Source organism: Palaemon carinicauda, chromosome 11 (assembly GCF_036898095.1).
Source record: "Palaemon carinicauda isolate YSFRI2023 chromosome 11, ASM3689809v2, whole genome shotgun sequence".
In the NCBI taxonomy this organism is placed as follows: Eukaryota; Metazoa; Arthropoda; class Malacostraca; order Decapoda; family Palaemonidae; genus Palaemon; species Palaemon carinicauda.
Window position 1 is genome coordinate 122,287,758 of NC_090735.1, and position 25,000 is coordinate 122,312,757.

Consider the following 25,000-nt stretch of genomic DNA (forward strand, 5'->3'; position numbering starts at 1 on the left):
TCCTTTAAACAAGTGTAAAAACTCTCATATAGCATAGATAAGTATTTAAAAATGAAAAATAAATTGAAAAACTGGAACCTTTTGAACTTTTCTTCCCGGTATTCGATCCCGAGATAAATGTAAACAAACGTTTGAAGGCAGCGAGCTAAGACTCGGAGTAGTGATGCGTCTTTTATATATGAAATTAAAGGTAAATTGGGAATAATGTTGTAGTGAGACATAAAACAAATAAAAAATACAATTAAAATTTACGTATAATTCTTTAAACAAATATTAAAACTCTCATATAGCATAGATAAGTATTTAAAAATGAAAAATAAATTTAAAAGTTGGAACCTTTTTAACTTTTCTTCCCGGTATTCGATCCCAAGATAAACGTAAACAAACGTTTGAAGGCAGCGAGCTAAGACTCGGAGTAGTGTTGCGTCTTTTATATATGAAATTAAAGGTAAATTGGGAATAATTTTGTAGTGAGACATAAAACAAATAAAAAATACAATTAAAATTTACGTATAATTCTTTAAACAAATATTAAAACTCTCATATAGCATAGATAAGTATTTAAAAATGAAAAATAAATTTAAAAGTTGGAACCTTTTTAACTTTTCTTCCCGGTATTCGATCCCAAGATAAACGTAAACAAACGTTTGAAGGCAGCGAGCTAAGACTCGGAGAAGTGATGCGTTATATATATATGAAATTAAAGGTAAATTGGGAATAATTTTGTATTCATATGATATACTAGAATACTAATGGCTTAATAATTGAATTAATTACCCCCAACATTAGATTTGGGCTTAAAAAATTGTATTTTTTAGGCTTAGCATTGCTGGTAAAGAAGTATGTTTCTACGGTCATGTGTACCCTAGGATTGGCCGTGTAGATTAGGGCATTGTTTTACGTGTTTTGTTTGTTATTTTGGTTGTTTTTATTGTTTTTTTTATCATTTAGGATTGGCCGGGTAGATTAGGGCATTGTTTTTACGTGTTTTGTTTAATATTTTAGTTGTTTTTATTGTTTTTTTATCATTTAGGATTGGCCGTGTAGATTAGGGCATTGTTTTTACGTGTTTTGTTTGGTATTTTGGTTGTTTTGTATTGTTTTTATCATTTAGGATAATATTCTAGCCCGTGGAAGGATGGGTGCAGGACTATCGGCCAAAGACAACCCTGGCCATATTGAGGCAACTTGTCCTGAAGGATGTCTCTATGGTCATGTGTACCCTAGGATTGGCCGTGTAGATTAGGGCATTGTTTTTACGTGTTTTGTTTGGTATTTTGGTTGTTTTGTATTGTTTTTATCATTTAGGATAATATTCTAGCCCGTGGAAGGATGGGTGCAGGACTATCGGCCAAAGACAACCCTGGCCATGTTGAGGCAACTTGTCCTGAAGGATGTCTGTAAAGTCATGTGTACCCTAGAATTGGCCGTGTAGATTAGGGCATTATTTTACTTGTTTTTGTTATATTTTGATTATTTTTATTGTTTTCAATCATTTGGAACAATATTCTAGCCATATTTATATTTATTTACACTTAAAGATTAAAATTGGAATTATTTTTAAATGAAAAATGTGAATATCTGTATACAGAAATAAAAGGCGTCTGTCAACAATGACTGTACTGTTAATTTAAATAGCCTGTACAGTACTGGGAATTCTCTATATGATTTCCAGTATTATAAAAAAGGTATAGATAGTAACAGTTTAGAATTTGATGTCTTTTGCCAATATATCGTTCTTTTATTCTACTAAATAGAATGCAAATATTTATAAATTCCTTGTCAAAAAAAAAAAAAAGCTTTAATTCTTTTATCATCTTTGTTTCAGCTGGAAGATTTTATCTTGAACTGATCGTGTGTATTTTTCTTTCAGATGAAGGAGTTTCATCATTTGTGATGGGGTGTATGTATAATACCGGCCACCTGTATGATGATAAAGTATACAGCAGTGTAAGGGGGCCGCAGGGGGCCGTCAGCCCCCCAGTTAGGTAAGTAGGTAAGGACATGGCTTGTAGGTTAGGTTAGGGGGGAGAAGTTAAGTTTAGTAGGCGTCCATATTTTATGGTAACCGGAGGATTGACCCCATAATCTCGGGTAAAACTGACCCAGAGTATTTTGGAGGACTGACCCACAAAGTTTATTATTAAAGTTATTTGATTAAATATAATAACATATGGATTCCATATATCATTAACACTTGTATGTTGTAATAAAAACTTTTGGTAAATTGTATACTGTATAAGAAATCTATACTTAAATCAAATCAATCCGGCTAACGGGTGTGACCTGGGAAGGGGGTCCGGGGGCTTGTCCCCGGCTAGGGGTTGTGACCTGGGAAGGGGTCTGGTGGCTTGCCCCCGGCTAGGGGTTGTGACCTGAGAACTACTAGGTTAGGTTAGGTGGGTTTTATTAGGTTCTGTACAGCTTAACTCCTGAAACTGGTTTTGCTCCTGTGCAAAATACAAACCGTCCGCTCTTTACTATGGAGGAGTATTACGGCAAAGCTAAAACCAGCCGATAAAGCTTTTTTTCACGGTGTAACAACCCGCCTCTAGGTAGTGGTCACACCAGCACTAGTGACTAACATTCACTTTCTATTTCAGTTCGGTAAATACTTAGTCTTTCTCTCTCGCCAACCTTTTTAACCGGTTTTCGGTTAAAAGTAACTGGCCTAATGCTTAATAAAATGCCCATTTGTTTTGAGCTGCCTTCATTGGTTCTCACGGGTTCCCTGTGCAAAGAAGGTTGTGAGGTACGAGAGACAGACCATAGCCGAGTGATGCTTTAATCCTGAGACGGGCAGAGTACATTGACCTGTGCTATCCATCGTTTCTCAGGTTGAACGTCGAGTAGGAAAAGACGTAGGACCCAAAGGGGTTGATGATGGGTGTCTTTGGGATGTCATCGGGCTGAATGGGGACCTGAAAATAAGACTTTTAAGAGATCTATCTTGGAGAAAATAGTGGCCCTGTGAAGGGTCCCGGTGAGATCCTGCATGATTGGCAATGGGTAGTGGTCAGGTGTCGTGGCCAGATTTAGGAGTCTATAATCACTGCAGGGCCTCCATGTGTAGCGGAGAGGCCTACAGGCTGAACCCCTTTTTACATATTCCCATGCTCTCTGTCTTCAAGGCTTGTTTGGCGTCCTGTAGCTTCTGCGGAGGGAGGGTTCTGAGCCTGCAGTGGGTTATCGGGCCTGTCGTTGAGATATGGTGGAATATCCCATGCTTGGCAGGGAACCCCTTCAGTTGGTGGAGCTCGGGTTTGAAGACCTCCGGGAATTCCTGCGGCAGGCAGCCGTATTCATAGGCCGTGACTGAGCACACCCTGGGAAGGCTGGGCCCTCTGGAGAGGAGGTGGGACTGGTAGGTCCCCTGGTCGACTAGTCATTTGCGACGCACGTCTACCAGTAGTCCGTGGTGAGCGAGGAAGTCGGCTCCCAGGAGGGGCACCTTGTTGTCTGCGATCAGGAAAGGCCAGCTGTAATTCCGGGCCCATGATGGATATCCTCAGTGTCCTTGTCCCGTAACAGGGGATGGGGCTGCCGTTCGTGGCAACCAGAGCGGCCCTTTCGTCTGATTGGAGGCCTAGGTCATTCCTTGAAGGTGGGAACGTTGATACTGTAGCGCCGGTATCCACTAAGAACCTTTTCGCTGAGTTTACGTCGAGGATGTAGAAGCCCGTGTGATCGGGCCTCGCCTGCTCCACGGTTGCTTGTAGGCATGGTCGCCCACCTAGTTTTTTTGGATGGGCGCACGGTTAGACACACGTTCGCGCCCCATTTCCCCAGACTCGGTTGTGCTTGCTGTTGCTCCTGCTTTTTCTTAGAAACTAAGTTTTTTCTTCTTTTTTTCTTAATATCATTGTTTTTTTTCGTTTCCTCAATAAATATTTAGACTTACATAACCTGAAATCGGCCTACCTCCGAATAATAATATGCAATTACCTTATTAGCTGTGTCCCCTTGTCCAGTATAAAGTCAAGGGGTGGTGCCCAGTGCTCCGTTCTCTTGACCTGATTTTTGGGTACAGTATTCCACCGTATTACCTTTTTGTGTAGTGAACGTTAGTGTGTGGTCGGCATTCGGACACTAGGCAGTTTTGGTGCTACCTCTGGCAGCAGTCCGCAAACCACTACAGCACTGCTGGTGATGCTGCTGTTGTCCATGCGCAGGAGCCATGGGCAGGAGTATTGGGGTCTCCCACGGTAGATCGCGTTGACCCCTACCTCTTCTGTCTCCTCCGTGACGGCGTTGACAGATGGCAGCCTGGGTTGCCAGGTGGAGTTTGTCGGCCTTCATGACCAACGATGGTACGTCCAGGTCCTCGGCGCCCTCCTATGGGGCGGGGATGCTTTTGGGAAGGCGACGGAGGAAGATCTACCTTGACAGGCTTATCTCCTGTCGAGCTCGTTCAGCTGGAGGATGTCCAACAGTCCATCCCAGGCTGCTGAGGGACAGATGTCCCCGAGGGGCGTTGTCATCAGGTCGAGGGCGCGCTGGGCCTTCAGGGGTACCGGGAGGTTGTAGATCTTCATCAATTTTTTCTTCAGGTCGCTGTACCTCATGGGTCATGGCCTCTGTTTCAGCCAGGAAGAAATTCTTTCAAGTGCGTCTGGCGTCAGCGTTACCGTCACCATGTCCGATCTTATTTCATCGGTGATGTTTGCCAACCTGAAGTTTGACTCGGCACGCTGAAACCACACTGTTGCTGCGTCCGGTGTAAATGGAGGTAGCTGTAACTTCTGTCTCATCGACATCTGTGTAGCCGTTTACTTTACTTGTGTGCATACCGCGCTACGCCCTTTGGTTCCGAGGGCGAGGTACTGTCGACGTCTGAATCTGTCATCTGACCTCACACTCCGAAACTCAGTAGTGAGCCGTATTTAGTCCGCTAACGGAGTGGGAATTCAAAGTAGCTGAGTAGTAGCTAATTGCCGTGGCAAAACTGCTTGTGGAAAACCAGAACGCAAAATGATTTGCGCCGTAACGAATCCGTCAGTGGCGTTGGGGTATGTGGAGTTGCGAGCTCAAACGATTTCTTTTAAAATCGCCTTTGTGAGTTCGTCAAGGGAAAATCCATAGCAAAACTTTGCTTACGCTAAAACGCAAAATAACTTGCACCGTGATGAGTCCGTTAATGGCGTTGTGGTGAATGGAGTCAAGAGTCCTAAAGATTACTTGGAAATCGCAGTTGTAAGTTTATGGGAAAACTCTGGATCCACCAGTTGTGAGGTACGAGAGACAGACCATAGCTAAGTGATGCTTTATTCCTGAGACGGGCAGAGTACACTGACCTGTGCGGTCGGCAATGTAGCACCCTGCTGGGCAGGTGACTGACCGACTGCGAACAGGTGAGATGTGCGGGACATTTGTGTTTTCTAACATTGATGTTATGATTAATATAAAAGTCCACACTTTAGATATGATAATAAGTCACACATAAAAATGAAGGGCAAATGATTCTGAGCCTAAATACATAAACAGTATTTACAGGGTATTTTCAGAGAATACAGTATTGACAATGCTGAAAAGAGTGCTATAAGCGTTGTAGGACGTTGTCCTTGTAACTACTTACCTCCCCAAGACAGTTATTAAAAGGGGATCATTTTAATGATTGTATGAAAAGTAATAAATGGGTAGAATATACATATTAGTCGCTGTATCGAGACGGGGGTTGCAGGCATCCCCTTCGTTGGAACACTAGGACTGGAGGGGCGTTATCCTCGATACACAATCGCAGGATGCAGCACCGTTGTGGAGAACCAGGAGGTTCGACTGCTGGTTGTAGTTTCTTGGAACTGCGTCTGGTCAGACTTCTCGCGTCTTCTATTTGTTTGTTCTGGGGGAAGTACTCGTGGGCGCCGCCCTTGCTGCTCGTACACGTCAGCATCGCTTTCTGAGCGAGCAGGCTTTAATCTGTCCACGGTCAGCCAGTCTTCTGCTTCGTGGACCATGATCTTGAATGCCTTCTTTGTCCTCTTCAGCACACAATAGGGCCCTTTATAAGGACGTTAGAGCGGGGGCCGGTGACCGTCCTGTCTGACGGAGACGTAGGGGCAGGTGTCCAGCGAGGCAGGCCTAAATTGCTTTGTCTTGTCTGCCTACGTTTTGTGGCAGGGTGTGAATCTTCCTGCGCTTTCACAAAGCTGGGCTAGGCTCACGTCTTCGGTGTCTGGATTGGAGGGGAAAAACTAGCTAGGGGCCATGAGTGTTTCCTCATAGACTTTTTCTGCTGAAAAGGCGTCGCCGTTTTTTTTTTGCAGCCGTTCGAAGACCGAGGAGGACCCAGGGAAGTTGCTCAACCCAATTTTCGTCAGGAACCGGTGGCCTTTTTCGACCATGCCGTTGACTGTGGGGTTTTTGGGCAGTCGTGCTGTGCAGGTTCGTCCCCATCAGGCGATCGAGAGATACCCACAGGTTCGAAATGGAAGTGGGTACCCTGTCGGTCGTCATGTTGTCCTGGACCCCGAAACGTCTGACCCAGCCGGAGAAAAGTTCCTGGGCGTAGGCATCCGTCGATGCTTCGGTCAGGGGAGTCGCCTCCGGCCACCTCGTTGAACGGTCAGTGGTTGTAAGGAGGTACCTGGCATCTCCCGAGAGTGGTGATGGGGCCCTTACCACCCTCGGGCGACGCCCACAGCAATGATGCCTGCCGGCCATCTCCGAGTTCAGCTATACTATTAGCTACATCCCAGGGGGAAAAAATCCCGGTGGCCAACGCTCTGTCAAGAATCAGCTTTAACTCCATCTATAGTCGGCAGTTTCCCTCAACCTCGGCAACGGTTTGAACACATCCATTTCAACATGTGGGGCCCTCACCACACTCAGGCAACGCCAGGTACCTCCTCACAATCATTGACGTTCAACGAGGTGGCCGGAGGCGACTCCCATGACCGAAGCATCGAGTAAGAGGATTCAGGGTCCCGGACAACATGACGACCGACAGGGAACCCACTTCCATCTCGAACCTGTGGGTATCCCTCGATCGCCTGATGGGGACCAACCTGCACACCACGACTGCCTAAAACCCCACAGCCTAGGGCATGGTCGAAAGAGGCCATCGGTCCCTGAAAGCGCCCTTAATGGCTCGATGCACAGACGAGAATTGGGTCAAGCAACTTCCCTGGGTCCTCCTTGGTGACGCCTCTTCGGCAGAGAAAGTCTATGGCGAGACACTCTTGGCCCCTGGCTAGTTTTTCCCCTCCAATCCAGACACCGAAGACGTTAGACTCGCCCAGCTTCTTGAAAGCGCAGGAAGATTCACCCCCTGCCACAAAACGTATGCAGACAGGACAAAGCACTTCAGGCCTACCTCGCTGGACACTTACCCCTACGTCTTCGTCAGACAGGACGGTCACCGCCCCCCACTCTGATGTCCTTATAAAGGGCCCTATCATGTTCTGGAGAGGACGACTCGATGTCGACCTTCAATTTGATGAGGCAAAACCTTATCTCGTTGACGGGAAGACAGAAAGTGTTAGTACTCAAGGCGAGAGTTTGCGAGACCTTTGCCTCGCCTTAGTACTCAAGGTGAGGGTTTGCAAGACCTTTGCCTTGCCTTAGTACCCGTGACGAGGATTTGCAAGACTCTGACATCACCTTAGTTCCCGTGGCAGTTTGCAAGACCCTCACCTTGGGCGAGACTCTCGCCTTAGTACCCATGGCAGGTTTGTGAGACCCTTGCCTCGCCTTAGTACTCAATGCGGGTTTGTAAAATCCCCCTCCCCGGCGTTAGAGTAGCGTATGCTACTGGGTCCAGCCCGTAAAGGTATGATTCAATGCTGGCGTTTTTCAAATTCTCGTTCTTGGATTCTCGTTGGCGTTCGCGAGTGCTAGTCAGTGTTTTGCGGATGGTCGCAAGCATTTGCTAGCATCAGATGGTGTTCACTGATTCTCGCTGGCATTCACGAGCGCTTTCCAGCGTTCGCTGGCAAGCCTATGTGAACCTGCTTAGTGTTTGTGTTCTTTGTGTTCTGAGACAACAAACCCGTCATGCGAGACTTTGCTTCTTCATGGGTAGCTCTCGTCCCTGAAAAGTTTTACACAACTACAGACATTCATTAAAACTCTTTAAAAGGCTGAAACTAACTCCTGTGGTGCATGGGCTCTCGCCAAGACAAAATCTCAGGGTTATTGCCACCAACACGGTTTACTACTGATGGTCGGAGTCAGCCGCATGTGTCAGTGTGCCCCTTGGACACAATAAGTTATTAGACACCGACTTCGTGAAACGTAATCCTTTTGGGTTATATTCTTGGGCTTTGTTGCCCTACGTAATGGAGAATTCTTCAGAGCACTTGCACAAGGGGTTTGTAGTGTACAGTACTGTATACCCTTACAAGGTTATTATTTTAAGCCTTGCAATTAGTCCCAAGGGAACTACTTGCATTTAGTCCCAAGGGAACAGTAGTAGTTCCTGCTTACATTTAGGAAAGATAGCAAGCCCCGCCCATAAAGCGGCCGTACAAATATTGTCAGCTTCTCATTACGTTTGTGATCGATAGCAAGGCCCGTACACGAGGGGCCAGACAAACTTTGTCAGTTTCTCAATAGGTTTATGAACGTTAGCAAGCCCCGCCCACAAGGCGTGCAGGCAAATCGATGGAGGTATGTTCACTACACTAGCTATATGTTTTGTTTGCATGGGCCTATGCTCTCACATCTTAAAAAATGAAACAACTATCAAAATGCTACAACGATCAAATTCCTTGGGCAATAATGTTGCGATTCGTCGCACATGCTTTATTCTCGCAAGGGGACTCAGACTCGTCAAACATTTACCTGGAAGCAAAGAGGTTACACATGAGCGACCACAGACGGACATGCGCATATGCGAGCAAGCGATCTTTCTGCCTACAAGGACTATAGACCATCCTACAATTGGAAGTCCGTTCTAATGAATCATTAGTGTTGATGGCTATATTCCTTACACAAAACCCTGTTATGCATTACTTTTCTTCCTTCCCATAACCAGATTTACTGGATAAGCGATCTACCTTCATCCCAGGCTGTTAATCCCGATAGGAGGTCTTAGTTTTTAAAAAAAATACTGAGACCAAAAATCTTCATATAAGCAAATCTGTTTCCTGGAAGGAAACTTTGGAAACTTATACCAGCTTTGCCAATTGGAGACGAAGAAATACAAACTGGCTCTCCTCTTGGATTAAATGTGTGATAGAAAGGGCACTGGCATCAGACACTTTGCCATCAGGTAGATGTCCCCATGCCTAGGATGTCAGGGGAGTAAGTACTTTCCTGGTATTCTGAAAGAGTTTTTCTGTTCAGCAGGTACTTCGAGTAGGCAGGTAGAAATGTCGAACAACATTCACCTCCCACTACCTGCAAGATATAACCCACAGGAGCCTAGAGATGTTCTTAACCCTTTTACCCCCGGGGTATTTGGAAATTTCCAACCCTTAACCCCCAAGGGGTTATTTTTTTCCCAGCACATTTTGCAGTATATTTTTTTTAAATTGCTCTAACAGCCTTAATTTTTGTCATAGAGAGGTCAGGTTGGTCTCATTCTCTTGGAAAATGCCTGAATTTTCTCAAAAAATTATCAAAAAATATTAAAAACAAATTTTTATAGCATTTTTTTTGCAAGGACGTACCGGTACGTCCATGGGGGTAAAGGGATGGCTTTTGTGAAACGTACCAGTACGTCCTTTGGGGGTAAAAGGGTTAATAGGTCCTATGGTGGCTGCTCATAACGTGATCTAAACACCTCAGCTCCCTTGTGGAACAAGTATCAGAGGTTTATAGGCGGAGGTTACCCGCAAAGTAAGTCTAGGATGAATGTGGGAGTGACAGGCCACTTTCTACTTCCTCTTTCCCTCTCTTGAGGTGCAGCATTCGGGGGGACTCTGCACAGCTGACTTTGTTCTTCTGTGGGTATTACGCTCTCTTTGGACAACCATATATAGTATATGTGGTTGTCCAATTTGGACAACCATATATAGTATATGTGGTTGTCCAAAGAGCGTGATATACAGTGTGTATATATGTTATGGCCTCGTCCTCCTGTCAGGGGTATGCGGGAAGAATTATACATTAGTTGATGGCACGGCCCGAATAGCTGCGATGTTCAATATGTTCCAACAGATTAATTCCTTATTCTCCAGCAATGATTGTCCAGGCCGTCGTGGTGCAGGATCCCTCAAGGTATCCCTATACAAATGCCATCTCAGGACAGTTACCAGCCAGTTGGTCTCGTACTTCCACCTACCTAAAGGTGAGTCTCCACAAGTAAAGAGCGGAAGGTTTGTGTTTTGCACAGGAACAAATGACGAATTTGGATGTAATTTGTATTTTTCCTTGCAATACAAACCTGCTGCTCTTTACACATACTGACCCACCCGCACTAACCCCCAGCAATTCCTGCCGTATTTATGAAAGTGACGGTTAGTCGCTAGTGCTGGTGTGAGCGGGAAGCTTAACCTGCTCCACTCCCCATTTCTAACTAGCAGTGGGTAGTTAACCCTGACAAAAAATCTTGTCGGGTAGTTTCAGCTTCGCCGAAATATTACTTAACAGAAAAGATCTCCAGGTTTTTATTGCTTGGAAAAATACAAATTACTACAAATGTGTCATTTTAATATTAATTACTGATCTTGTGATTTATCCATCCATATACCAAAGGCACTTCCCCCAATTTTGGGGGGTAGCCGACATCAACAAAGAAACAAAACAAAAACAAAAAGGGGACCTCTACTCTCTACGTTCCTCCAGCCTAACCAGGGACTCAGCCGAGTTCAGCTGGTACTGCTAGGGTGCCACAGCCCAACCTCCCACATTTTCCACCACAGATGAAGCTTCATACTGCTGAATCCCCTACTGCTGCTACCTCCACGGTCATCTAAGGCACCGGAGGAAGCAGCAGGGCCTACGGAACTACGTCACAATCGCTCGCCATTCATTCCTATTTCTAGCACGCTCTCTTGCCTCTCTCACATCTATCCTCTTATCACCCAGAGCTTTCTTCACACCATCCATCCACCCAAACCTTGGCCTTCCTCTTGTACTTCTCCCATCAACTCTTGCATTCATCACCTTCTTTAGCAGACAGCCATTTTCCAATCTCTCAACATGGCCAAACCACCTCAACACATTCATATCCACTCTAGCCGCTAACTCATTTCTTACACCCATTCTCACCCTCACCACTTCGTTCCTAACCCTATCTACTCAAGCTACACCAGCCATACTCTTCAGACACTTCATCTCAAACACATTCAATTTCTGTCTCTCCATCACTTTCATTCCCCACAACTCCGATCCATACATCACAGTTGGTACAATCACTTTCTCATATAGAACTCTCTTTACATTCATGCCCAACCCTCTATTTTTTTTCTACTCCCTTAACTGCCCCCAACACCTTGCAACCTTCATTCACTCTCTGACGTACATCTGCTTCCACTCCACCATTTGCTGCAACAACAGACCCCAAGTACTTAAACTGATCCACCTCCTCAAGTAACTCTCCATTCAACATGACATTCAACCTTGCACCACCTTCCCTTCTCGTACATCTCATAACCTTACTCTTACCCACATTAACTCTCAACTTCCTTCTCTCACACACCCTTCCAAATTCTGTCACTAGTCGGTCAAGCTTCTCTTCTGTGTCTGCTACCAGTACAGTATCATCCGCAAACAACAACTGATTCACCTCCCATTCATGATCATTCTCGCCTACCAGTTTTAATCCTCGTCCAAGCACTCGAGCATTCACCTCTCTCACCACTCCATCAACATACAAGTTAAACAACCACGGCGACATCACACATCCCTGTCTCAGCCCCACTATCACCGGAAACCAATCGCTCACTTCATTTCCTATTCTAACACATGCTTTACTACCTTTGTAGAAACTTTTCACTGCTTGCAACAACCTTCCACCAACTCCATATAACATCATCACATTCCACATTGCTTCCCTATCAACTCTATCATATGCTTTCTCCAGATCCATAAACGCAACATACACCTCCTTACCTTTTGCTAAATATTTCTCGCATATCTGCCTAACTGTAAAAATCTGATTCATACAACCCCTACCTCTTCTAAAACCACCCTGCACTTCCAAGATTGCATTCTCTGTTTTATCCTTAATCCTATTAATCAGTACTCTACCATACACTTTTCCAACTACACTCAACAAACTAATACCTCTTGAATTACAACACTCATGCACATCTCCCTTACCCTTATATAGTGGCACAATACATGCACAGACCCAATCTACTGGTACCATTGACAACACAAAACACATATTAAACAATCTCACCAACCATTCAAGTACAGTCACACCCCCTTCCTTCAACATCTCAGCTTTCACACCATCCATACCAGATGCTTTTCCTACTCTCGTTTCATCTAGTGCTCTCCTCACTTCCTCTATTGTAATCTCTCTCTCATTCTCATCTCCCATCACTGGCACCTCAACACCTGGAACAGCAATTATATATTTATATATTTCCTTATCTCATTTCCTCACTCGCATATTTTTCCTTGTTGAAGCCTGTGGGCCTATAGCATCCTGCTTTTCCTGCCTTTACTAAACTCGTTCTCTCTCGCTCATCCAAGAGAGCTTTACGGCTGTTAGGCGATTGGTTAGAGACAAAGAGGAGTTTAGGGAAGACGGCATTTGCCTTCCCCCCATCTAAACTCTCGTCTAGATCGAGCGTCTGGTATGCCACGGGAGAAGTTCTCGGCTTGGGAGTTCCTGCCTCTGCCCAGGGCGACTTCTCAAGTCTTGTAGACTCTCCCCGCCGCCTTGCCATGAGACGCTCGAAGATTTGTTGGTCACCCTCGGACCTGGACCACCTTCTTAAAGGCATATTTAGGGCGTTTGAATCTTTAACTTCCTGGACTGGTGTTTAGGAGCCCTGAGTAGGAAAATCTCTTCTGCCGATAGGGATGTTTCCTTACTCATTATGTCCTGCATGGACAAGGCCGTCCGTGATGGGTCCAACGAGCTTGCCGCTTCATTCACGTCCGGAGTCCTTAAGAAACGAGAGTCTCTGTGCTCCTTTCTGTCAGCAGGAGTGACGCCATGCCAAAGATCTGAGCTACTCTTTGCGCCCTTGTCTAAGTGCTTGTTTCCTGAAGTCTTGGTTAAGGAAATTGCCTTGTCTTTAGTGCAGAAGGACTCCCACGATCTAGTTGCGTCCTCGGCTCGCAAAGCTCCCCCTTTGCCTGCCTTGTCTGCTAGACCTAGGATAGACACTCCAGCGTCCAGGTTTATCCCGCCCTTTCGTGGCAGAGCCTCCAGCAGGGGAGGTGCTCGTGCCGAAGGGAAGAGAGGGAAGAGGAAAGGATCCAAGTCCTCTAAGGGCAGAGTCTGACTGCCCGCAACTTCAGACAGCAGTAGGTGCCAGACTCAAGAACTTCTAGCAAGCCTGGGAGAAGAGAGGCGCAGATCAACAATCTGTGAGGTTGCTCAGAGAGGGGTACAAAATCCCTTTTGTACGCAGACCTCCTCTAGCGACGTCCCCCATCGATCTCTCTCCCAGGTACCAAGAGGAAGAAAAGAGACAAGCCCTGAAACTGGAAGTGTCTCTTTTGCTAGAGAAGGGAGCGGTGGTCAAAGTCTCGGACCTTCAATCACCGGGGTTTTACAACCGTCTCTTCCTAGTATCAAAGAAGACAGGATGGTCTCTCTAGACCTAAGGGACGCCTACTTCCACATCCCCATTCACTCAGACTCCCAACCTTTTCTGAGATTCGTCTTCGACGATGTGGTGTACCAGTTTCGGGCCCTGTGCTTTGGCCTAAGCACAGCTCCTCTCGTGTTTATGAGGCTTATGAGGAATGTGGCAAAATTCCTACATTTATCGGACATCCGAGCCTCCCTTTATTTGGACGACTGGCTTCTCAGAGCCTCTTCCAGTCATCGCTGTCTGAAGGATCTCAATTGGACTCTAGATCTGACCAAGGAATTGGGACTCCTAGTCAACTTGGAAAAGTCACAGCTGGTCCCATCCCAAACTATTCTGTATTTAGGGATGGAGATTCACAGTCAAGTTTTTCGGGCTTTTCTGTCGGCCCCCAGAATAGATCAAGCCCTGCTCTCCATCCAGAAGATGCTGAAGAAAGAACGCTGCTCAGTCAGGCTTTGGATGAGTCTGGTAGGAACGCTGTCATCCCTGGAGCAGTTTGTCTCGCTAGGAAGGCTACACCTCCGACCTCTTCAATTCCATCTGGCTTTTCACTGGAAAAAGGACAAGACGCTAGAGGCGGTCTCGATCCTGATTTCCGAAAAGATAAAGTCTTGTCTGATTTGGTGGAAGGACAATATCAGCCTACGAGAGGGCCTTCCCCTGGCAGTTCAGACTCCCAATCACGTTCTCTTCTCGGACGCATCCGACTTGGGCTGGGGCGCGACGCTGGACGGTCGGGAATGCTCAGGTCTGTGGAACTCGAGTCAGAGGAGCATGCATATCAACAGCAAGGAGCTTTTGGCGGTTCATCTGGCCTTGATAAGCTTCGAGAATCTCCTTCGAGGCAAGGTGGTGGAGGTCAACTCGGACAACACCACGGCCTTGGCGTACATTTCCAAACAGGGAGGTACCCACTCACTGACTCTGTACGAGATCGCAAGGGACCTGCTCATCTGGTCAAAAGATCGAGGCATCTCCCTAGTAACGAGGTTCATCCAGGGCGACTTGAACGTCCTAGCAGATTGTCTCAGTCGGAAAGGTCAAGTAATTCCAACCGAATGGACCCTCCACAAGGATGTGTGCAAGAGACTTTGGGCGACTTGGGGTCAACCCACCATAGATCTCTTTGCAACCTCGCTGACCAAGAGGCTTCCAATCTATTGCTCTCCAGTCCCAGACCCAGCTGCAATACATATAGATGCCTTCCTCCTAGATTGGTCACATCTAGATCTTTACGCATTCCCACCATTCAAGATTGTCAACAAGGTACTGCAGAAATTCGCCTCTCACGAAGGGACAAGGTTGACGTTAGTTGCTCCCCTCTGGCCCGCGAGAGAATGGTTCACCGAGGTACTTCGATGGCTAGTAGACGTTCCCAGAAGTCTTCCTCAAAGAGTAGACCTTCTACGTCAGCCACACGTAAAGAAGGTACACCAAAGCCTCCACGCTCTTCGTTTGACTGCCTTCAGACTATCGAAAGACTCTCGAGAGCTAGAGGCTTTTCGAAGGAGGCAGCCAGTGCGATTGCTAGAGCAAGGAGAGCGTCTACCATTAGAGTTTACCAATCGAAGTGGGAAGTCTTCCGAGACTGGTGCAAGTCAGTTTCCGTATCCTCGACCAGTACCTCTGTAGCGCAAATAGCTGATTTTCTCTTATACCTGAGAAAAGTACGATCCCTTTCAGCTCCTACTATCAAGGGCTACAGAAGCATGTTGGCCTCGGTCTTCCGGCATAGAGGCTTAGATCTTTCCAACAATAAAGATCTGCAAGACCTCCTTAAGTCTTTTGAGACCTCTAAGGAACGTCGTTTGGCTACACCTGGGTGGAATTTAGACGTGGTCCTAAGATTCCTCATGTCAAACAGGTTTGAGCCTTTACATTCAGCCTCCCTGAAAGATCTCACTCTTAAGACTCTTTTCCTGGTATGCTTAGCCTCGGCTAAAAGAGTCAGTGAGCTTCATGCCTTCAGCAAGAACATCGGGTTTTCGTCAGAAAAAGCTACTTGTTCTCTGCAGCTTGGTTTCCTAGCCAAAAATGAGTTACCTTCTCGTCCTTGGCCTAAATCTTTCGATATTCCTAGCTTATCGGAGATCGTAGGCAATGAACTAGAAAGAGTATTATGCCCCGTTAGAGCTCTTAAGTTCTACTTAGCTCGTACTAAACCTTTACGAGGCCAATCTGAAGCGTTATGGTGTTCGGTTAAGAAACCATCCTTGCCTATGTCAAAGAATGCTTTGTCATATTTTATCAGATTGTTAATTCGAGAAGCTCATTCACACTTGAGTGAGGAAGACCGATCTTTGCTTAAGGTTAAGACGCACGAGGTTAGAGCTGTAGTAACTTCCGTGGCCTTTAAGCAAAATAGATCTCTGCAAAGTATCATGGACGCAACCTATTGGAGAAGCAAGTCAGTGTTCGCGTCATTATACAGTACTTGAAAGATGTCCAGTCTCTTTACGAGAACTGCTACACACTGGGACCATTCGTAGCAGCGAGTGCAGTAGTGGGTGAGGGCTCAACCACTACAATTCCCTAATTCCATATCCTTTTAATCTGTCTCTTGAAATGTTTTTATGTTGTTTTTATGGGTTGTCCGGAAGGCTAAGAAACCTTTCGCATCCTGGTTGATTTGGCGGGTGGTCAAAGTCATTTCTTGAGAGCGCCCAGATTAGGGGTTTGATGAGGTCCTGTTGTATGGGTTGCAGCCCTTGATACTTCAGCTCCTGGGAGTCTGTCAGCATCCTAAGAGGATCGCTGGGCTCCGTAAGGAAGACGTACTTACAAGGCAGAGTAATCGTCTAAGTCGACTTCCTTACCAGGTACCTATTTATTTTGGTTTTGTTATATTGATAACTGTCAAAATGAAATAAAAAACTCTTAGTTTATACGATGTAAACATATTTAACTCTGGTCTCTACCCACCTCCTTGGGTGTGAATCAGCTATTATATATTCACCGGCTAAGTTAAATATTTAAAAATGATATTTTAATTATAAAATAAATTTTTGAATATACTTACCCGGTGAATATATAAATTAAACGACCCTCCCTTCCAATCCAATAGAGATGCAGTGGGATGAGAAGAAATTGAGGTTTTGTTTACATCGAGAGTGGTATCTGGCCGACAGTTGGCGCTGGTGGGCACACCCGCAACCTGTATAGCGATCGCTGGCGAGTTTTTATGTATGTGTCTGTCGAGCAACAGAGTTGCAGCTATTATATATTCACCGGGTAAGTATATTCAAAAATTTATTTTATAATTAAAATATCATTTTGTTTGTTATTTAAAAGTGATATCATGATGTATATTGTTTAAACTTAACAAATCACACAAAAGTACTTTTAAAGGTTTTTATTTAAAAAACACTTCATTATACGAAAAAAAAATGTTCAGACCATTTTCTATGCATATGAAATTCCCTTTACAATGATTTAAATAATTGAAATTGGACCAAAAATAAGAAATTTTAATAGAATTATTTTTGGTAAGTGGCTATTTTGATGACATCAAAATTATATGCAGCAGAACCGAGAGTTTTCTTTAAACTCCAAACTTGATAAACTGGTTTTCAATCATTTTGCTTCTTAGAAAGTTTCTGAACATTCTAGGGCTCTTTTTGTATATAGTATTTTGATTAGGTTAAGTTCTTACTTTTTTTTATTATGATTAAAGAAGAGAGAAATGAAAGTACAGTTGTCATAAATCTTTGACGGTTGTTTGCCATCGCCCCAAAATGAAGACTAGACAGAAGAATTCTAATACTAAAGACCCTGTATTGGAGATCATAGTTCCTAAATACTTAAATGATTCTACCTCATTAATCCTTTCTCCTTCCAGTGATATTTCATCTTCCATTGGACACTCCGTTCTCATCATCTCGTGGGACGTGGCTCTGGAGCGAGCTCAGCAGCAGGAGTGAAACTCGCGGCGGTCTCAGCTAAACGGTTTATACATCTGACGCAAGGGCTGATGTTTTTCGGCATATCCAAGAAACGACTAGAAGGATGGACCTCAAGAAATCTGATTGTCATTACTCTAACTGAACCTTTCTCCTTGGTGAGTTTCCTCAATCATTCATGTTATAACATATCCGTATTTACAGGAGGGAAATCCCTTTAGTCTAATGTTCTGTGAATGACTATATTGTTTTGAGAATGGGATGAGTTCTTATTTTATTGTGGTTTGATAAGGGGCAATAGGGGACAAACCACAGTACAAGTGTTATATGTCTTTGAGAAGAGTTTGCTTCTTGTTAAAGTGATGTAACCAAATCTCTTTTTATGGTTTTTATATGAAATGTGTTTTAATGTTGTTACTGTTTTTAAAATATTTTATTTTAATTATTCATTACTTCTCATATTGTTTATGTCCTTATTTCCTTTCCTCACTGGCAATTTTACCCTGTTGGAGCCCTTGGGCTCATAGCATCTTGCTTTTCTAACTAAGGTTGTAGCTTAGCTAGTAATAATAATAATTACAACAATAATAATAATGATAATAATAACCAGATAAAAATGATAATGCTTGGATAGCTTAATTCCTTTTCTAATGTATTACAGAATGGTGTGTAAGGGAGGAACAAGAGTACAGCGCAAGTTAGAGGTCTATGACGACTGTTGCAGCTAACGACAAGGACAGAGCTCAAAAAGTGTATTTCTCACTACTGCCACTGACCCTGTATTGGTAAGTTCTCATCAACAGCCGTTTTTACACTAAGTCCTCGACTTAAAAGCTTATTAGGTTCCTAAAAACTGTATGCGAGTCAAATTTTTAAATTTGGGCCTAGGGTAAGCGTCATTTAACTTGCGTGCCTACTATTTTCAGAAGCAAAGGTCAACAGATAGTCACATGTCGTCTTACTTACTGTATTGAATTACATATTGTTTGATTACAGTACTTCATTATGAGGTTTTGATACAATAACTGATATTTTATGATTTAATTTTTAAATATTTAACTTAGCCGGTGAATATATAATAGCTGCGACTCTGCGGCTCGACAGAAAACATACTCAAAAAACTCGCGAGCGATCGCTATGAAGGTTGCGGGTGTGCCCACCAGCGCCAACTGTCGGCCAGATACCACTCTTGTATGTAAACAAAACCTTCAATTCTTCTCTGTCGACGTTGACGACAAGACGTATTCATACTCGCTGTAGAACCTGGAGTTTTCCCATCATATTTGGTGAAGTACTTTATTTTGGTTTGAGCTTTCGCAGTACAGACAGTCCCCAACTTACGAACACAATAGGGACCGAGAGTCTGTTCGTAATTCGTATTGTTCGTAAGTCGTTAGTGTTAAATTTTGGTCTGGAGTAAGCGTAACCTAACTCAGATGTCTACGATTTTCAGCAGTAGAAGTCAACAAATAGCCCCATTTCATATAAAATAGGTTATTACAAATATTTTACTTTATCATATTACAGTAGTCTGTATAATACTGTAAAGTTCAGTACAGTATGTTGTTTTATTATCCTGTACTGCACACTACATAATGGAAACTTGCACAAACAATCGGCCATACATATGCACTGCATTTCTGAATCAGCTGACTTTAAGTAAAATCGTGGTAAATATAGTGTACTGTACATTTAGTACGGTACTGTACATTAATTCCTTTTTAAATAAATGTACTGAAAGATATTTTATTGTTCCATTACCCAATTTTTTTGCTAGAAACTTACGTAAACAAGCGGCCATTTGCATTATGTACTGTACTGTAACGTTTACCTTTTCACGCTTATCAAATCAGCTGACTTGTACCGTACTGTATTTACTGTATGTAACAGTACTGTGCATTTAACTGCTTCATGGTGGTTTTGGTATTGTTAAATAAAATGCAGAAGGTTAGTTTACTGAACTGTTTTATTTTAATTTTGACCGACGGAATCATTCTTTGTAGAGTATACGTCACGTATCTTGTGACGTCATGTATTTGGCGGAAGCGCGCTGACAAACCGAATGATTTCCTTTCATTATGTTGCCGAGTAATCTTATTACAGCATTCCCATAATCGAAACACCGAGTAACGATATCAAGTGTTTTAGTGGTCTGTATCATTAGTTATGAGATTTGTACAACTTACCGTAAAGTTAAGAAAAAAAAGTCTGATGACGTTATATTTCTTCTGGCGGAAGGCGAGAGGCAAATCAAGTGATTTTCTTCCGATCCATTACTATTCCCATAATCAAAACATCGAATAAGGATATAAAGAATTTTTTAATAATTTTCAAAGGAATATGAAGATTTAACTGCATTAAAAATCAAAATACGGAGAGAGAGAGAGAGGGGGGATGCGTATTCCGTGTATAACTAATAATAAGTTCTATCAACGAACTGAATGGAAATGTGATACCCTATAATATATTGGCGCTGTTGTAATATTCACTATGAAAAGATTTCGAATATCAAGAAAATTATATAAATCAGTGTTTATCAATATTTAACTTAGCCGGTGATTATAATAGCTGCAACTCTGTTGCTCGACAGAAAAACTCTACGGAAAAATTCGCCAGCGATCGCTACACAGGTAGGGGGTGTACTCAACAGCGCCATCTGTCGTTCAGATACCCAGTACTCATTGTAAACAAAGAACTCAATTTTCTCTCTGTCGAGCTATCGACAAGACGCTCTTATTCGCTGTTGCTAAACTGGAGTTTTTTCACAACTAATTGGTGAAGTACTTTATTCTAGTTTTGAGCTTTCGCTATGCAGGTGTTTTATCTTCATCTTAAATCTTGAACTCGTTTTGGATAGATTTAATTATGGTGACAAAGAGAGTATGGACTTTCTTTCACTTTTAAATGGCCAACCCTTCCCTTAGACGGAAGTGTGTTTAGGCTTTTAGTAATTCTTATCACGTTATAGATTTTCCTCTATATATTTTATATCTCTCCGCCTTTATTAGGCCTCTTCGATTAACTTTCCATTTATTATAAACATATAAAAATAAATTTTAATGTTTTGTTTATATAGACCTTTCCTGAGAGTAGGCGGTCCTAACTTGGAAACCGAAGTTAATCAACGTTGAGCCCTTTATATCGTAATTAGCTTTTAAAGAGCTAAGGATTTAAAACTTTTTAAATGTAATATTTTATGAAAGAATTTCTTTGATAGTCTTCGTACTGTTTTCAAAGATGAACTAACGTTTAGTTTTTTTTTATGCTACGCAGTTGTTGACGTTCAGGACGTTCAACATGCGCTCTATCGTTACGATAGAGAGAGAGTGTATCACGGTTTCACTTTGCAGTAAGAGTAAATCGATTCTGACGTTTTGTTCATTCTTTCTTAGCTTAAATGTTTTAAATTCTAATTTAAAGGAACTTTTTATTGAAAAACCTTTCAGTTTTTTCCTTTAGTCAAATAACATGTTTTTTTTTTGACGAAATATAATTGGGCTCTTCTCTTAGGTGCGAAATCAAGAGAGAAAGAGAGAGAGAGATAGAGACGGAGGGAGAGAGAGGAGAGAAAACGTTCCGTTCAAGCGGGTAACGTTGTTCTCGTGTTACTCGCGTCCCTAGTCGCTGTAAGGGGAGGGAGGATAAAACGTTTTTAGGTTTTTATTCTCGTCCCCAGGCTATGTGCGGTGAGAGATTGAAAACGTAGTTATATGAACTAGTGTTTAGTCTCTTTCCCAGCCACTGATTTTTTTATCTTAAAATATGTTTTCTGTTTTTTGCTGGTATTAATGAGCTTGCATTATAAGACTGATTTCGCAATTACTACCTTTTAATGAAGGGTAGAATTGCGTGTTTCAGGTAGAAAAGTGCAAAACAGAAAATCGAAGTGATAAAGTGATATGCGCAAAGTGTTACAGTGTTGCGTCCGAGGCGCAAAGTGTTACAGTGTTGCGTCCGAGGGTTCGTCTGTTCGTGCCTGTCGTTCACCTAGTCCGGGACCTCTTACATGCTCCCAAGCCCAGGGGAGAAGTAATGTCAAACGACTTATGGGTTCGAGAGGCCTTGACCAACGAACAGACGTTTTTCCCTCTATGGTATCCGGTGTATCTTACCAAGATCTCCCCTACCATAAGACGAGAGAGACGTTGTTTCTCCTCGTCATCCATAGGCTTTTCGCATCAGAAACCTGTCACAAGGTTTCGAAGCCCTTAAGCGAAAGTCAGTCCTTTCAGGACAGGTCCAGCATCCTGGTTACAACCATTAGGACAGCTCTGACCCTATGCAGTTATCGGATAACTGCTCGCCGCCTAACAAAAGCGTAACACAGACTCCGAGAGTCATTTTTTTGTAGGCAAAGTGTTGTGGTCACAGACGTTACCCTCGTCTCTTACCACAACCATTTCCGTTGATCCTTAATGGGTTGTATGGCAAGACATGCAGTATATGCTTGCCTCCCTTATGGAAGACTATTCTACCGATTAGTCCGTTGAGTCTAGCCGTTTATCTCATCGATATCCTGGCTTTCAGCCAACCTAACGTTCCTTTGTGCTTCCTGTTGACGTTGGCGTAGCTTAGTCACGTCAGTCAGGTTGTTTAGAACCACACTCGATGCGGTCTCGTGTGGTTTTTCAGCCGCATTTGGACGTTAGGCCACTTGCTGATGCTCCTGTTGACGTTCAAGACGTTCACTAACAATCGGAGTGGACTTGTTTTGACGCTGTGCGTCAACCTCCGCATTCTAGAGTCGTTTTGACTGCTCAGTCTAGGCAGTCAAAGCAGTCTCGAGTGGACGCTGTGCGTCCTCACGCACCTGTTGTGGTTGACAGTTCAGTTGTTGACAGTTCACAGACTGTCAAGCAGTTACATGACGTTGCGTTCTGGTCCGCTACTAATGCACCAGTGAGAGACTCAGCTTTTATCGGACAAGGTTCCTGTAGATGAGGAAGTTGCTGTTCTCCCTCCTACTGATATTCCCTTGAGGACTCTGTCAGATGGAAAGGAGCCTAAAGCTGCTTAGCCTCCTATGGACTTTAATTAAATCATGATGATTTTTTTTAAGGATCTTCGTCCGGATCTTTTTGTAACTGCTGCTCCTCGTTCGCCTAAACGTCAGAGCTTACACTAGGCCTAGCTACTTCGAAGCCGTTGTTTTTAAGCTAGTGCTCTCTCGCTCTCCTAGAGAGCGTTATGTTGGCTAGGCGACTGGTTTTTCACCAGGAGGAGTTTGGGAGATACAGCCTTTGCTTTCCCTTCTTTTAAACTGGTTTATAGAGCGAGAGTCTGATATGACACGAGAGAAGTTCTCGGCTTGGGAGTTCATGCCTCTGCCCAGATAGACTTCTCAATTCTGGTAGACTCTCCCTGGCGCCTAGCCAGGAGACGCTCCAAGTTGTTTACAGGTCAACTTCACAGCTGTTGTCGAGCCTTTGAAGTTTTGCTGTACTATTATGTCACAAGGCTTTCAGGGATGGTAAACGGTTCCGCCTCAGTCGCTAACCCCGTCTGTTGCCACACCTGCTCCCGTAGACCCTAAATGGGCTTTGCTGCAAGACATGCAGCCCAAGCTTGCGTTCTTGATAGAGGACTTTAATGCGGAGAAGGTTGCTACCGAACCTTCTGGCCAACAACCTTCCAACCGGTCGGTTGTGCGCCCTGTTGACGCTGAGGTAACCTACTCGCGTCTGCCAGTTGAGGTGGTTCCTCCACCGATGCGACCCAGTGTGGGTTGCCAGCCGCACGTTGACGTTAAGCGACACTCGGAGGTGGTTGTTGACGTTCAGGATGTTCAAAAACCAGCAGAGGTGACTTGTTTTGACGCAGTGCGTCAACCTCAGCAACCCGGTAGGGTGTTGACTGCACAACCCAGACGGTCTAGACAGTCTCGGGTTGACGCTGTGCTTCCTCGCGCACCCATGGTTGTTGACAGTTCACAGACTGTGCAGCAGTTCCATGATATTGCGTCCGGCTCTGTCACGCATCCACCAGTGCGACCGGATTCAGCGAGCCAGACGTTGCCCCTCTCCGTTGCCGTTTCCTCATCAGTTTTCGGATGAGGAACCCTCTGATGAGGACGTTGCTGAACAACAAGACGATCAGCCCCCAGCCCTGCTATCCATCCAGAAGATGCTGAAGAAGGAACGCTGCTCAGTCAGGCTGTGGATGAGTCTGGTAGGGACGCTGTCATCCGTGGAACAATTTGTGTCACTAGGAAGACTACACCTCCGTCCTCTTCAATACCATCTAGCTTTTCACTGGAAAAAGGACAAGACGCTAGAAGCGGTCTCGATCCCGGTTTCCGAAAAGATAAAGTCTTGTCTGACTTGGTGAAAGGACAATATCAACCTAAGAGAGGGTCTTCCCCTGGCTGTTCAGACTCCCAACCACGTTCTCTTCTCGGACGCATCGGACGTAGGCTGGGGTGCGACATTAGACGGTCGGGAATGCTCGGGAATATGGAATTCGAGTCAAAGGACAATGCATTTCAACTGCAAGGAGCTACTGGCAGTATGTCTGGCCTGGAAAAGCTTCAGGTCTCTCCTTCAAGGCAAAGTGGTGGAGGTGAACTCGGACAACACCACGGCTTTGGCGTACATCTCCAAGCAAGGAGGGACCTACTCTCTGACGTTGTACGAGATCGCAAGGGACCTCCTCACCTGGTCAAAAGGTCTAAACATATCACTAGTAACGAGGTTCATCCAAGGCAACTTGAATGTCATGGCAGATTGTCTCAGTCGGAAGGGACAAATAATTCCAACAGAATGGACCCTCCACAAGGATGTATGCAAGAGACTTTGGGCCACCTGGGGCCAGCCAACCATAGATCTCTTCGCAACCTCGATGACCAAGAGGCTCCCAATATTTTGCTCACCAATCCCGGACCCAGCAGCAGTTCATATAGATGCCTTTCTCCTAGATTGGTCACATCTAGATCTATATGCATTCCCTCCGTTCAAGATTGTCAACAAGGTACTGCAGAAGTTCGCCTCTCACGAAGGGACAAGGTTGACGCTAGTTGCTCCCCTCTGGCCCGCGAGAGAATGGTTCTCCGAGGTACTTCGATGGCTAGTAGACGTTCCCAGAACACTTCCCCTAAGGGTGGACCTTCTACGTCAGCCACACGTAAAGAAGGTACACCAAGGCCTCCACGCTCTTCGTCTGACTGCCTTCAGACTATCGAAAGACTCTCGAGAGCTAGAGGCTTTTCGAAGGAGGCAGCCAGAGCGATTGCTAGAGCAAGGAGAACATCCACCCTTAGAGTCTACCAATCGAAGTGGGAAATCTTCCGAAACTGGTGCAAGTCAGTATCCGTATCCTCGACCAGTACCTCTGTAACTCAAATAGCTGACTTCCTCTTATATCTGAGGAAAGAACGATCTCTTTCAGCTCCCACTATCAAGGGTTACAGAAGCATGTTGGCATCAGTCTTCCGTCACAGAG

General features: G+C 44.4%; 3 long non-coding RNA genes across 4 annotated transcripts in view; 2 read left to right on the top strand and 1 right to left on the bottom strand.

Annotated features, from left to right (window-relative positions):
• LOC137650154 (uncharacterized) overlaps positions 1-25,000 on the top strand; it is a 370,336-nt gene that overhangs the window by 310,421 nt on the left and 34,915 nt on the right. The gene's annotated exons all lie outside the window — the stretch shown is intronic.
• The window catches only part of LOC137650152 (uncharacterized), a 407,979-nt gene that overhangs the window by 296,929 nt on the left and 86,050 nt on the right, over positions 1-25,000 (bottom strand). The window lies entirely within an intron of this gene.
• The window catches only part of LOC137650153 (uncharacterized), a 48,600-nt gene continuing 24,245 nt past the window's right edge, over positions 646-25,000 (top strand). For both annotated transcript variants that reach the window (XR_011045932.1, XR_011045933.1), the window contains exons 1-4: positions 646-706; positions 1,874-1,988; positions 17,503-17,721; positions 18,225-18,348. This is a non-coding gene — a long non-coding RNA (uncharacterized lncRNA). The remainder of the gene's footprint in view (positions 707-1,873; positions 1,989-17,502; positions 17,722-18,224; positions 18,349-25,000) is intronic.